Source organism: Paroedura picta, chromosome 7 (genome assembly GCF_049243985.1).
Source record: "Paroedura picta isolate Pp20150507F chromosome 7, Ppicta_v3.0, whole genome shotgun sequence".
NCBI lineage: Eukaryota > Metazoa > Chordata > Lepidosauria > Squamata > Gekkonidae > Paroedura > Paroedura picta.
This window is the reverse complement of record NC_135375.1, coordinates 77,415,384-77,430,628: the sequence shown is the minus strand read 5'-3', so window position 1 is coordinate 77,430,628 and position 15,245 is coordinate 77,415,384.

The following is a 15,245-nucleotide window of genomic DNA, read 5'->3' as shown; positions in this document are numbered from 1 at the left end:
AGTTCATGTATATTACTTGAATATATGAGGTAGCCCTCATTTTCCAATTCAGTTTAAATATGAAGGTGATCAGCCTGCCCATAGAAGAAGGTGGTCCTTAGATGGTATTAAATCGATAACAAATCACCTTGTGCACATTCATAAAAAGACAACATTGGAGACTAATCCTAATATAATTGCTAGCACACTCCTTTGGGGAACGATCCACTTGAACGTCTACCAAAATAAAGCTTACACCCTTGCCTCTTCTACTGAAGAAAAAAAAAGTGTTACACTTAGGGGACTAATTAGTTGCACACTGCAATGTTAAAAGACAGAGGGCACTGCAGATGCATAAAACCCGACAGCAAGATGCTATAATAGCTCACAAGATTGTATGAAAACTGACAATATTCAAAGGGAAATATCAAGAAAACGATGTTTCCTTGCTTCTCTTTGGCAACACCCCCCCCTTCCCTTTACCGATTTGGTCACTTGTCATCTTTTGACTGGTCCTTTAAAGTTAAGAGGAGGGAGTGGAATCAATATACTGCTTCTTCTGACTTCACAAATTATCATGCTTTCCTTGAGAAGCATTTGTGCTCTAAAAGGCGCACAGTCCTCAGCTGAGCTGAGAGTTGCTCTTCTTTAGTGATAAAGGCAGAGGGCAGCTGTTAATGCTCCCTCTTTTAGCAAAAGGATTAGAAAGCAACTGAGAAACAACGAGCATGGCACCTACAAATCAATTCCATGCTTTGAATACATCATGAGTCATCCATATTTATAGGGATAATGAAACGTTGTTTCTCAGAGAGCTGTTTTTCCTCCTGAACACTCCTCCTTGTGTCTGTGTGTATAGTTAATGTTGCTCTAGTTCTATTAAATAATTTAAGATAGCAAAGGAGTGGTCAGGGTAAACAGGGGCAACTTTTGCTGCTTCATCTATAGGGTTGCCAGCTCCAGGGGTGGATTTTGGGGATGTATTCTTGACAAGATGGAGTTGGGGAGAGGAGAGACCTCAGTAGGCTATAATGCCATAAGAGTCCACCTTTCAAAACAGCCATTTTCTCCAGAAAAATAAATCTCTATAGCCTGGAGATGTCATAATTCTGGCAGATATCCAGCTTCTACTTGATGGTTGGCAGTGCTTTGCTGCCTGGGCTCGGGGTCATCCAGTTCCCCAACATGCAAGAGGAAGCCCCAAAACCAGACCATGCCAGGGGTCAGTAGTAGAGAGGTGCATGAAGGAGTCAATGGTTACAGTCCATTGAGGGAGCATATATATATAATTCTGGCAACTGGTAGAAGTTGGATGAGGACATGTGGGAAACACCATCTTGAGCCCATTATGCACGGCCGCCGAAACGGTGATTTCGGGTCACATGGAAAACGTGGAGGGGGAAGACGCGACCCACACCGGTTATGCATGGGAGGGGGCGTGATGGCAGCAAAACCCAGAGTAACCAATTATGCACGCGGTGATCCGGGCGTCGCTTCTGGTTGCACCCCGGTCACCCGGAAGCTGCGCTTTCTTCCGCGTTTCCCTAACGCGGCTTTTTTGGCGGCATGCACCGAAGCTGCGGCCGGTTGCAGCCGGCACCGTGTGTTATCGGTGATTTTAGTCGCCCCCATTCCACCCCGAATGTGCGTTATTTCCCCCGTGCATAATGGGTCAGTGACAGTGTGGGAAAGACCAGAAGTCATATCACACCTTTCTAGGAATCACTGGAAATTGTATGTTAGAAAATAAACAATACTTCCAGAATTCTTCCCCTTACTTTGCCAGCAAGAGAGGAAGAATTCTAGCCTACCTCCTTCACACTAAATTACCATTTTTTTTCCCTAACTGAGCCTTGGGTGTTCAGCAATATGGGTCCAACAATCCCCAGTGCAGGCATTTTAGTGGTCAAAAGGGGCATCCTCATAACTTTTAGCAACAGAAAAGCTAGTAGGATACAGCCTAGCCTTTGGAATATTTACCATTACATTGGGTTGGTCCTGATCTGGATATCCCAGGATAGACCAATATCTTGTAAGCATAATTTGGATGGGAGACCTCCAAGGAATACCAGGGTCATGATGTCAAAGCAATAGCAAACTATCTCTGAACATGTTGCCATGAACATCCTACAATGTCCTTATAAGTCAACTGTGATTTGATGTCAAAAGGTGTGTGTATGAATTTTACTGAATAAATTAGCTCAGTCTAGCTGTATTTGATTATGTGCTTACAGGTCAATTAACACTGCTTTTCAAGCCCCTTTTGACCAATCCTGATAACAGTATCCACTACTTTGCATCAAATGGGCTTTCCTTTATGTTGCTCAGCCCTTGCAATTATGCACCGCATAGAAAGAGAGATGCTCAAAAACAGTTTGTTAATAACTTTTATTGCAATGAATCATTACATGTAAACAATGAGACCCTTCATTTGATTCCCTGTTTATATTCTTATGTTTCTCAGTGGCCTGCCCTGGATCTGTTAATGAGCTGGTTAGTTTAGAATAGAATTCCTTCCCTTAATCATATCAACATCTACAAAGGTAGCTTTCTGGCAGTGTTATCAGCATGAAAAACACAAAAATGAATTTTAAAAAGCTTTAATAGAAAACAATAAATTTCAAAGCTTTGATCTGCCACTCAGGTATATTGTACTAAAAATTTGGTCTGTGAATATAATGGTAAGCAGAGAAAAAAACTGAAGTAGAAATATCTCTTTGGGTATTTGGAGATAGAAAGAAGGGCCATCTAGTAGGTTGAAACAACCCACATCCAACAACACCTTTGAGAAGATTGTACCATGAAAAACAGCTACTTCTAAATTTATTTATTAAATTTATATTCCCACTGGTGATGATGGGGGAATTTCAAGTGTCTTTGAGCTAACTAAGTTTCCATTCAAAGTGTATCTTCAGCAAATTCTACAAGATTCAACTTTCAAAAAAGAAGGATTATTGGGTTTGATTCTTCCTCAAAACATGAACAAATGTGGGAGTCTTCCATATGAAACATTACAGTATTGACACTCCAAAGCTAGTCCTTCATTTGATATACAGTCTCCTAAATTTGATGACTAGAGCAAGTTTTGGTTGAATTCCGTTTCATCCCTGTTTGCATGACTGTGCTAAATGGTTTCAACCTCAAGGTCTGCTGGTCCTCACAACTAAATTTTACAGGCCAGTCCAATATAGCGCAGCATTTTTAGGCCTAATCAATTTGAAATATGCAAAGACAGTAGATATGGACACATCTGAATGGGGGACTTACTATAACCAGCTGCCCCCTGAACACATTTCCTGCACCCTTGTTTGATATTCTGTATCAAATCTTCAAAAGCACCAGTGTCAATCTTCCTTGGCAATGTCAAAATTGTAATAGAGACTTCTGAAAATCTAAAGCACCGTAATGTTTTTGGATTCAGACAAATCGATAAGCTGAATCTGAAACATTTTGGGTGCATTTGCTGCCCTCCCCAGGAAGCAGGCAGCATCTCTGCTGCCTGAGAAGGTCGAGGGGAGAGCACCCACCAAACAGCTGACCAGTCATTGCCAGCTGTTTGGCACAGCACTCTGTAAAAATGTATCCTTATGCCTTTGCAGACAGTGCTGGATTTAAAGGGAGCAGTGAATCTGTTACTATCAGCTGTTTGGTAAGCACTTTCTACCCCTGTCTTCTCAGATGCTGCCTGAGAAAGTGGGTGTGTCTGTATATAAATAAGCTAAATCATGGCCGAATCACGATTATAATATAGATCAGTGCTGATAAGATAGAACTCCACCATTTAAATGCAAGGGATGGGCATTTCAGCTCAGATGGGTCCAAATAGTAGCCAAATCAGCATTAATTTGAGCACTCTGTCTTATCTAAACCGAATCACCCCTGCCTATTTTCTGTTATAGTATTGTGAACTCAGGTACATAGAAACCAAAATGTAACAACTTACTCTAAAGAAACTGTGATTCAAGACAGTATTAAAATGAATAATGGCACCTTGATATGAAAATAAAGCCAAGAGTTTGAGCAACATTCATGAGAAGACTAAACATTTACAATTTTTTAACATTTTGCTCACTGTGTCTCAATTCAAAGCCAGTGCAAGCACAATTGACACCTAATCCTCAAAATACTGTGGTTATGTAAACACTTTTAAAATCAATGTACTGGGGGAAGCCTGGGGACTTCAGCCTAAGGAAATACTCACTTGGGTAATTTGCATTATAAGTTATTAGAGCAAGCTTTGAATAAATATTTAAGGAAACAGACATGGCCTATCGGCAAAAAGAGAATCAAGGGGAAAATAATGTTGGGTTTACAAGATTTAACTCTTTTTAGAGCTAAGGATTACCATCAATGTTAAGAGAAGGCCATTACAGCGGAGTTGTTCACTCATGCTCTTCCCATGCTTCTGGATATCATGCAAACTGTCCGTCTCTCCAGACCTTCCTTAAAAGAAGGGAATATGCAATGCAAATGTGCAGCAAGGAATCACCTGCACTGCCTTTGACACAGTGGACGGTGGGCTGGAGGCAGATGCAACCACTCTCTGGCCCATGCAAGGTGTGTGCGGCACTTACACAGCATGCACAGCATAAAGAGGCAGGTGGGAACCACAACACCTATAAAGGCGCCGTGCACGTGGGTCCTGGCCTCTTCAACCGGCACGGTGCAGAGCAGCTTCCCTCCCACACTATGTGATGTGTCAACAGCCTCTAGGCTGTGTCTAGTTGGAAGTTTCATGGTTAATATTTCTTCACAGTGGCAGGTTTTACATGGGATGGATCCTGTTGGCAGAGAGTCTGGTGGGTGATTGGACTCCCTGGGGTTCATGGCCTCTGTATGAGGAGGCATGTAAATGAGCATGGCTTACCCAGCTGGGAGGCCAGGGGTTCATTGCCAATTGGTCTGGGGGGCAGCCAAAGCAGGTGGGTACCTGGATTCCCCCACATAGGTCGCCTCCTATATGGCGGACTTCAGTATGCTCTCCCAGCTGGGAATAGTGTTGATCCCCAGCGTGCCTCTGGAAGCCATGGGTTTTGTTACACTCTGCTGACTGCTAGGTCAGGCTCCCTCTCCCATGTTGTGCAAACCATCCCATGGGGAGGGAATAAAGCTTGTTTATACCCAATAATTGTGTGTCTTATCTTATTCCAGCTCCAAATGCCCTCCTGCAAGTCAATGGGAAGCCGAAGTAGAAATGTCCTATTTTACTTGTAGGTAAGGACTAGGGTATTCACTTTGGTTCCAACACAGTTGGGTGGGCTCAAAGCAACATATGTTTGTTAACAAGGAGATACAGGGACAGGAACAACCAGTTTCAGAACAAGGAAGCTCATGCAGTCTATACTTCTAGCCAATAAGCAATACAAACTAAGCAGGGACTCCATCCTGTGAGACTAAATCAACTCAGCACAATTTTCAGGTGACACAGGAGCAGACCATTTCATTCCAATGTGTTCGCATTGTAGTGTAAATCATATAAAATGTAATGCAGACCACAGAAGTAAAATGAATATGTTCCTGTTAATTCAGGAGAAATGGAACATAGGACAGGCAGGCCCTATATATAATCAAGAAATGATACACAGTGAGTTCTCTCATCCCTTGGCAAGGTAAGTGTGCCTGACTACAACATGCTCTTGCTCTCTGCTTTCCCAGGACATAGATTTCAGGGCTGCTGCTCAGGATTACTGAACAAGATTTCTTCCTAATCACCCTCAGCCAACATTTTAGATTACAGTATTTGCTGGCGTATAAGACTACTTTTCCCCCCTGAAAAACATGCCTCCAAGTGGGGGGGGGGGGTTGTCCTATACGCCAGGTGCACTTCAGTTGGGATAGACATAGCTGCCCATAGTGGCCCATAGTACTGTAATGTAATGTAACAAACTCTATATTTTGAGTGGAAATATTGGGGGGTCGTCTTATATGCCCAGTCGTCTTATACGCCGGCAAATATGGTATCTGCCTTCTCTTCTTAAAGTGCCCTTTTCTTTTGCTTGCTTGCTAGTAGGCAGACAAGACAGGGTGGCCATCAGGGATGTTAAGCTCGCTCTTGTATAGTTCTTCTGTATAATTTTGCCACCTTTTAAAAATCTCTTCTGCTTCTGTTAGGTCCCTACCATTTTGGTCCTTTATTATACCCATTATACTTTATTATATTCTCTTGACAAAATTCTACCAGCCTGTGCCCTGCTTCATTTCGTATTCCAAGGCCAAACTTGCCTGTTATCCCGGTTATCTTTTGGCTTCCTACATTAGCATTCCAATCCCCCATGATGATAAGCACATCATTTTTGGCGTTGCTTCTAGAAGATGTTGTAGGGCTTCCTAGAACTGGTCAACTTCATCCTCTTCAGCAGCAGTGGTTGGCGCATAGACCTGGATTACTGTGATGTTAAATGGTTTGCCTTGGATTCGAACTAAGATCATTCTGTCATTTTGGGGATTGTATTCCAATACTGCTTTTCCTACTCTTTTATTGATTATGAAGGCTACTGGGAATTAATACTATATAAAGTGATACCCCAGGATCCCCGGAATAGAGAGGATGAAGAGTCAAGGCACCTGGATCAGGTGCAGATTGCAGAGAAAGTGCCAAGAGAAGACCAATGAGCCATTACTACTCTTTATGATTCAGCATATGAAAAGGAGTGTAATGTGGAACCAGCATCTAGTGTAGGGAAATTCTGTAGTGAGGCTGGGGCCATTGTGGGATCAACTTGTCCACAAATTTGCTGACTATCCCACTGGTTTCCTGATTTACTTGTGGCTAGTTCTTGGAACCTTGTTGCCTGAACCTTGGACAGACCTGGGACTTCACCTATGGGTTACATTACCTGACCCTGGACCTTGACTTTGGACTGTAACCCAAGAAACACCACTGTGGAGCCCTACTGTTCCCAAGGATACTTGGTGTCCCACTTGATGAGCAGGGCCATACCCCCAAGTTCCGAATACAATAAATCTTTGATGACTAAGAATAAATCTTAGAAACCACAGATAATTGGGAATAATCAGTAATCAGATGCCTTTAGGCAGAGTACTGAAAAAGAAATATAAAAGGCTACCTTGATAACAAATCATTCTATTTACAAAGAGCTGCAACATTCCCATCCTGGGAATAGGTCAAGCAAATAATGATCCTTCAGTTAAAGGTGGGATTCAGTTTCTATTTGTTGGCCCCCAGATCATTATATATTTGTCTCACCCCACCCTGGGATATAATTTTAGGATTTAATTGCCCCCATCTCAGCAGATAAGCCTGAGTAATCTAATGGAATTTTCTGGTGAAGTACATTGAAGCTATTCTGGGGAACTTCTGAGTGTTAGAAGCAATCATTTGGACCTCAGCTAAGCTTGATTTGTGCCTGTTATATTTTTGCTTGATACAATTTAATTATAAGCCATTTGGGGGCTTTGTTGATGAGTTTTAAACTAAGCAGAGTGTTTAAATGATAGATGCAGACTTCTCATTCACAATCCAGTTGTTGTATTTCACATAAATATTCAGTATTTTGGAGAATCAGTCATCATTAATGGTACATCACTTGTACTGACTGAAGAAAAACAAGTGGATGTCTGCTATTGTTGACAGCTGTTTCCCAAATTCTCTGAACATATTTCCCCCCCTCTAAACAGGTCTGTGAGGTGAGCACAGTCTATTGAGACAGTTGGCATAATGCTAGCAGAGCTGGCATCTTTCTTTCTTGGTCCTCTCAGGAATATGGAATGCTGAGCAAGAGATTTCGAAACATCAGTACTTCCAATTAATCTACAATGTATGGTGATTCTTTGTTTAGATTTTGGTGTTCTGTGGCATATGCAAGATAATCTTGTTTTGCATCATACTGTGAATACATGCTGCAGTACTAATTTCTGTTTTTCCCCCTTTAAAGCATTTTGATGTATTAAATATATTTGTTCTTGTTTTACAGGTGAATTTTCATTTTTTAGGTGAGAAATTCTTTCTGTAAATGTTTGTTTCCATTGGTATGAGGTATCTTATGAGGTGCAGTGGGGAGAGATCAGGAAGTCCTTTACACCTCAAGCAATTGCTGGAAACATTTCATAATTCCAGCCATAACAATGGTTTAGAACTAGAAGGAAAGAATCTTCAATTTCAGTCAGGCAATATCAATTAGCTAGTGAGAATTCTGTCTTTACTGAATGCTCTTGGTCTATGTAACATCACTACAAACATCAGCTCAGCAAATAAAAAAGCTAACAAGTTCCTGACAAAACCAGCTTGGTGCAGTGGTTAAGAGCAGCGGCTTCTAAACTGGAGAGCTGAGTTTGATTCCCCACTCTTCCACATACAGCCTGCTGAATGACCTTGGTCTAGTCACAGTCCTGGCAGAACTGTTCTTGCAGTTCAGTTCTGTCAGAGCTTTCAGAGCCTCACTTACTACACAGAGTATCTGTTGTGGGGAGAGGAAGGGATGGTGATAGTAAGCCACTTTGAGACTCCTTTGAGTAGTGAAAAACGGTGTATAAAAACCAACTCTTCATAATAATAAAGATATTCAAAGCTTTTCATTTCAGTTTGATTGCTACAGGCCTTTTCCAGAGTGACATGTTCTCTTTATTCTATTTTTTCTCAAATGAATTTAAAAAATCTTAATCCATTCTAAAAGTTTCAGTGAATTCTTTACTTAAAATTGGGAAAAAATTCCTAAGAGCAAAAACAATAAAAACAGCCTGAGGGGGAAACATTTCTTTGCTTGTGGATGATTCACTAGATTGTCGTATCATATTAGAAGTTGCCATTCCATTAATGTAATAATTGTATAAGAGGCAGTGCTACTTCGTATGTAGGAATAGTTTTTCTATGTTGATGCATACTGTGTTTAAATTTATTTGTATTAAATATAATGAACTTATTTTTAAAAGTCTGCTTTGCTGGGCATGCCCAGATTGGCCTGTGAAGGCAGAAGCGAGGCTGGACGCCTGGATGTTTCCTGGACAACGCTCCGCCTATAAGGGTTTTTCACAAATATTAGAGCCTCCAATGGTTAGAATTAGTAGGGAAGCCCATTTTAAAAATGGGTGGGGCCCTGTTGCACACCCCATCCCTCCTGGCATCCAGGAAGCCAGTGAGAAGGGGGCATGGACACCAAGTCTCCTGCTCCCTTCTCTGGAGGCCAGGAGGGCCACGGAAGTGACAGGATTGGGGCAGAGTGCACACCCAGCTTCCTGCCCCCTTCCCCAGAGGCCAGGATGGCTGTGGGAGTGGCAGGGCTAGGCTGGAGCATACACCTGGCTTCCTACCCCCTTCCCTGGAAGCCAGGAAGGCTGTGGCAGTGGCAGGATGCATCAATTGTGCACTCAGCCTATTCAGGCCTACCTCAGCAGTTTGGGGAGAGAGGAGTAAGAGAAACGGAACATGGCAGGAGGCCACTCGCCAGGAGGCTGGAGATTGTGGTGAGCTGGAGAACACAAAGGCATGCTAGTGGAGGAGCGTTTTCCATCAGCTGCGGGTGGGGGAGGCCATGGGAGCCAATAGTTCGTTGGGGAGAATGGCATCATTGTTGAGAGGACAGGGGGCCCTACATAGCAGACAGCATCATTGGAGAATGGTGCAACCTGTATGCTCTCATTGGGGGAGGGAAGTGCCAGTAAAGGTCAACCAGAGTCTCTGTGGTTCTTCCTGATGGCATGCCAGCCCCTCTGAGTGGTCCTCTCTGGGAAGGGCCTTCTCCCCCCCCCCTGAGGGCCAATCAGAGGGTTAGAACATTATTAAAGGAAAGTCTTGGAAGGAACATGAATTATGCATAGATGTGAGGCATAGGTGCATGTATTTAAAAATGATCATTTTATATCCATATTGGGAAGTCAGAAAGGGCACAATTATTGTATGGAATATTGAAGATATTGATTTTGTATCATAAAGGCATATCAGGGGAAACTTCCATTTTTAATATCAGGGGGGAAATCAGTACTTCCAAAATTGTGAAAACAGGAATAATGCCCATTCCAAAATTATAGAATAAAATGAAAGTATAATTTATTAAGTACCTGCATGTAGCAGGAGGAGAGAGGAAGAGGATATCTGCCCCAGCTGGCTCATTGAGATTTTAAGCTTTAAAAGACCACATTTCAATGGGTAATAGGCCTGGCTTCCAGAGTCCAGAGGCAACTGCCCACTTAAACAGTGGCCCTTTAAAGTCTAAAGGACTGATCTGCCACCTGCAAAACTGCAGAAAGACCTCATGGGCCTTTTGTGATATTTATTGGTAGTGAAATATTGAAACTGGGAAATATCAGGATTCCTGTTGCTGTCAGAAGTTTCCCAGTCTGATCAGAAAAATTGCACACCTCTTAACGTGGTATCTCACAGCTACAGCTACCACCTGAATGCAACAACTCTGGGTGCTTACTAGAAGACAGCAGGTACATTTTGCTCCTTACCCCAAAGTTTTTCTCCATGTTGAGACAACTGCTGAGAACAATTGTTCATTTCTTCTACTTTATGTATCGCAGGAGTACTACACTATTATTGGGAAGGGAACAATTAATGTTTCACTTTTGAAAATATGCCACGGGCAGACTGGCATCATTTCTTTGCTACTCATCTAGAATGAGGAAAATTCATTTGTTATTTTTTTTCTTATTCAGGACCCATCATAGCTTATCACATCATTCTCTTCTCCACTCCATCCAACAACAATCTTGTGAGGTAGGGTAGGCTGAGAGATTGTGATGGATCCAGGGTTACCCTGTGAGCATCTATGAGTGACTAGGGATTCAAACTGAGTTCCCTGGTTCTGTTTCCATACCTTGAGCCATACCACCCTAACTCATTAAGGGTTTTACTTAGAGTTGATTACCCATTATGCTTTATCCATTGCTTATAACAACAGGACGTGATTTTAAGCTCTGATACTTACCGAGGTTGTAAGCTTGTCTCTGGCTATGCTACAGTAGACTGTGCCAGATCAATATGGGTTTAGGACAGGATAATTCTGCATACAATTGGACTGTGAATTACTTAGTCATTTTCCCCTGAAGAACTTGGGCACTAAGAATTGCCCTTGTTTCATTTTCAGTTTGCTGCAGCTGCCAGTTCTCTCTGTTTGCTGGTAGATTCCTCCCTATTTAACAAATGTAGAAGTGCATTGATGCCACACCAAAAAGACAATCTTGATTAAGGATGTTGCAACTTTTTCAACAAACCTGTTTGACAGGCAAAACATGAGGTGATCCTGATCTGTTTGAATTGTATCAAATGACTCAATCAGCTACTGACTCACAGCTAATTGGGGACTCTTTCAGTTAAGTAACTATAGTGAAGTTGAAAAAGAGAGAATGAAAGGAGCCCATTTATCTTCCCTGCTCTCCAAGAAAAGCAATGATTTTGATCTTTGCATTAACTTATGACACACACACAAACACCCCCAAAAACGTCTGGGTCCAGATCAATGTTTTTCCCAAAGAATATAAGAAATAATCCCTCATCAGCTAGGAGCTGGCTTCTGATGACTGCAAATAGGATATTCCTGCAAAACTACATAAACAGGTTGAAAACAGCCAAACAGCCCATTAATTAATTGGCTGCCCACTGACAAGTGGTAAGTGAGCCAAACTGGCAGGTACTCAAGCAGCCCTAATCCTGAGGCAGTTGTATAAAGAGCCTTTTGTGCAGTGTTTTACCAATGGAAAGAACACATGTCCATAGAAACATAATGTAAAATGAATCCTGAGTATCAAGACTGCTTCTTTGCAATATTTAGCAATAAGCATGTCCTGACTTTGATAGCCAAGGCTAACCAAATCTTGTCAGATCTCAGGTTTGGCCCTGGCTATTGTTTGGATGGGAGAACTCCAAGGAACACTAGGGTTATAACACAGAGACAAGTAATTCAAACCAACTCTGGATGTCTCTTACACTGAAAACTTTAATGCAACCTTCTCAACTCTTTTACTATTGAGAAATCCCTGAAACAGTCTCCAGGCTTCAAGAAACCCCAGACCATGCAGAATATGGTTGGGAAGCATAGCTGTGTACATGTCTACCTGCGGGCCTTCCGCTCCCTTCCCACCCCATCAGTGGCTATTTTGGGAGGGAGGGAAACAGATTGACATGACCATATATGGTCATATCATCTGATAAATGTCTAACCATTTTTTTAAAAAATACATAAATAAAATATAACTGCTACCCATTTTGGAAACTGTTCCTGGGCTGTCAAGAAACTCTGGTTAAGAAAGCCTGCCCTACAGAATCACCATAAGTCAGCTGTGACATGATGGCAACCCCCCCCAAAAAAAAAAAAAACCCCAGCAACATGGGGACATTGTGTCCTGTGATCTGTGGTCAGACCCAGTTATATTTTCTTCAAAGTGGTACCAGACCTTGAGGCTGGTAACACAAAGCTTCAACTTGGTATAGAAGTTGATTCAACAAAGCTGATTTTTGTGTAGTGTTTACAAAAAGAAAGAACCAACAGAAAGGTTATGTCCATAGAAATATAACCCAAAAAGAATCCTGATAGAACTATAGATACAATTCTATCAAGATGAAAACAGCAATATATGTGCATTGTGTCCTGTGCTCTGCGGTCAAACCCTGTGTGCTTCCTTGCCAGGTTGCACCTATATGGTCAGATGGTTGTGCCAGGGCAGAGAGCTTTCCAAAGTCCAGAGTACAGTCTGGGAGATCAGGAGCCAATGGAGACAGTGTTCACAGCAAGTGGGGGGGGGGTTAAGGTCAAGCTGACCTGAGGTTGGAAGCCAGAGGGGGCAAGAGACACAAGCCAGACCAGATTTGGGAGTGGAATCAGTATGCAAGCCAAGGGTTGAGAGCCAGGACATGGTTGGAAGCCAAGCTGAGGGTCAATTACTGGAAGCATACTCAAAGCCAAGACAGGGGTCTAGAACCAAGAATGTGGTCAAAGCCTAGCTGTGGGTCTGGAACCAGAAACCTAGTCAAAGCTGAGCTGAAAGTCTGGAATCTGGAATGTAGTCAAAGCCAAGCCAAAAGTCTAGAACAGGAAGTCAAAGGATCAGAGCTTCCCCATGGTGAACCAGAACAGGAGTCGTCTGGGAAGATAGGCAGGATAATGTATGTGTTGTCCCCAGAAATAGCCAGGACAGAGCAGGGCAGTCTTCAGCCTGATGGCTTGCAACTAGAGCTAATCCTCATGAGAGAAAGGGGTTGCAGCTGTGTGGCATCTATGTTGACAGTGGGCCCCATGTCCTGACAGCTGTCAAGGTAGATAGCCACCACTGTCACTACCCATTGAATGCCCAGGGCTTGCAGGGATCTGATGCCAGCAGGGCTGCTCCTCTAGTGAGTCTTCCGGTTTGGGAGGGGATTTGTCCCAGGGCATCACACAGGCTTGCATGAAGGGCTGTGTCTCAGCCTGACTGGGTCCAGGCTGCTTGTTATTGGGCGGGTCCAATGCCAAGTCTCCTAGTGGCTCCAGGAGAGGGTCGAGTGACCCCTCTGGGCCAGCATCTTCTGGGGTCATTTCTGTGGGTGCAGATGGAGCAGGCATGACACCCAGTCATATTTCCTTTTAAGTGGTACCAGGTCCTGGGGCTTGGTGTACCAATTGTTCCAGCAAGGCTGCCTTCCTAGACCTCATGTTAAATAGGCTGGGATGTATGTTTGTGTTCCACTGATTGCAGTGCTGGAATTCCTGGGGCTGTACTTTACATTGGCAAGGTTTCTGTATGGAGATACCACCCTCAGGATACTACTCTATTTATGTAGTGAAGTTCTGTGCACCTAGTCTGACACTTTATCTCTTTGGTGCCACCTTGATCCATCTGAAGAGCCACAGTTTGGCCACCCCTATTGGGGTAGATCATGACACATGACAGAGAAGGGGAAAAAACCTGAATTAAACAAAATTGCAGCAAGTTGAACATGCTCCTATTCTGAATTAATGTTAGAAATATACTAATTAAAGGGATTTAACTAGTAGGGGATATAGCACAGATAAACAATCTTTGAAAATTCTATTCTCCTCATGATTGTGTATATGTGTGTGCAGTTTTGCATATACAAAACTAAATGTTAGAAAGTTCTAGTATAGACTATTTTCTGACATACATTTATTCTACAGGGAGGAGTATTTAATAATGTGAACGAGCAGTACAGATATAGACACAAACACATACAAGTTTAAATGATTACTTGACCTATGTGTCAGAACTGAGAAGATGAGCAATATTATTTTTTAAACAAGGGATTTTTTTTTACAATAAATAGCATGTAAGAGGATAATGTATGAAAATACAATGAGTATTATGTAAGGGATAGAAGAAAAATGTAATGAATTATTTGTATCTAATTTCATTATGGAAAATATGGGGTAAATATCCATGCCACTGATTTGGAGAAGTGTGTCTAAATTACATAGCAGAATTGAAGTGACAAGAGATGACATTCTGGGACAACTAGGAAAATTAAAAATGAAGAGATCTCTGAGTCAGGAATCCTGACTCTGGATGGCATGGACTCAAAGGTGCTTAAGGAGCTCAAATGTGAAACGGTTACTCTACTAACCAATATTTACCCTGGGATTAAGCCTCTATACTGGAGGATTGAAAAACAGCAATTTTTATACTGATTTTTATAAAGGGATCCAAAGTGGATCAGGTAACCTACTGTCTGTGATAGGTAAATTTGTAGAAACTGTTATTCAAGTTAAAATTATTAAGCATGTAGAGGAATAAAGCCTACTGAAGAAAAAGCAATGCTCTTTCTAGAAAAGGAAACCTGCCTCAGTAGCATTTTGATGTTCTTTATCAAGGATTAATAAGCATTTAGGTAAATAATCTGGAAGACAGCATATATTTGGTCTTCTAAAAGATAAGGAATCTGCTGGGGACTTTTAAAAGGCAGGCAATTCAAATAATTAAATTTGGTTGAATGATAGCAAGTGGGGAAAAAAGAAAGAATAAACAGATAGTTTTCATAATGCAGGGAAGCAAGCGCTGGGATTCCAGGATCAGTATAAGGACCAGTGATGCTTGTTGTTGTTAGGTGCGAAGTCATGTCTGACCCATCACAACCCCATGGACGATGATCCTCCAGGCCTTCCTGTCCTCTACCATTCCCCGGAGTCTATTTAAGTTTGCACCTACTGCTTCAGTCACTCCAGCCACCTCATTCTCTGTCGTCCCCTTCTTCTTTTGCCCTCGATCGCTCCCAGCATTAGGCTCTTCTCCAGGGAGTCCTTCCTTCTCATCAGGTGGCCAAAGTATTTGAGTTTCATCTTCAGGATCTGGCCTTCTAAGGAGCAGTCAGGGCTGATCTC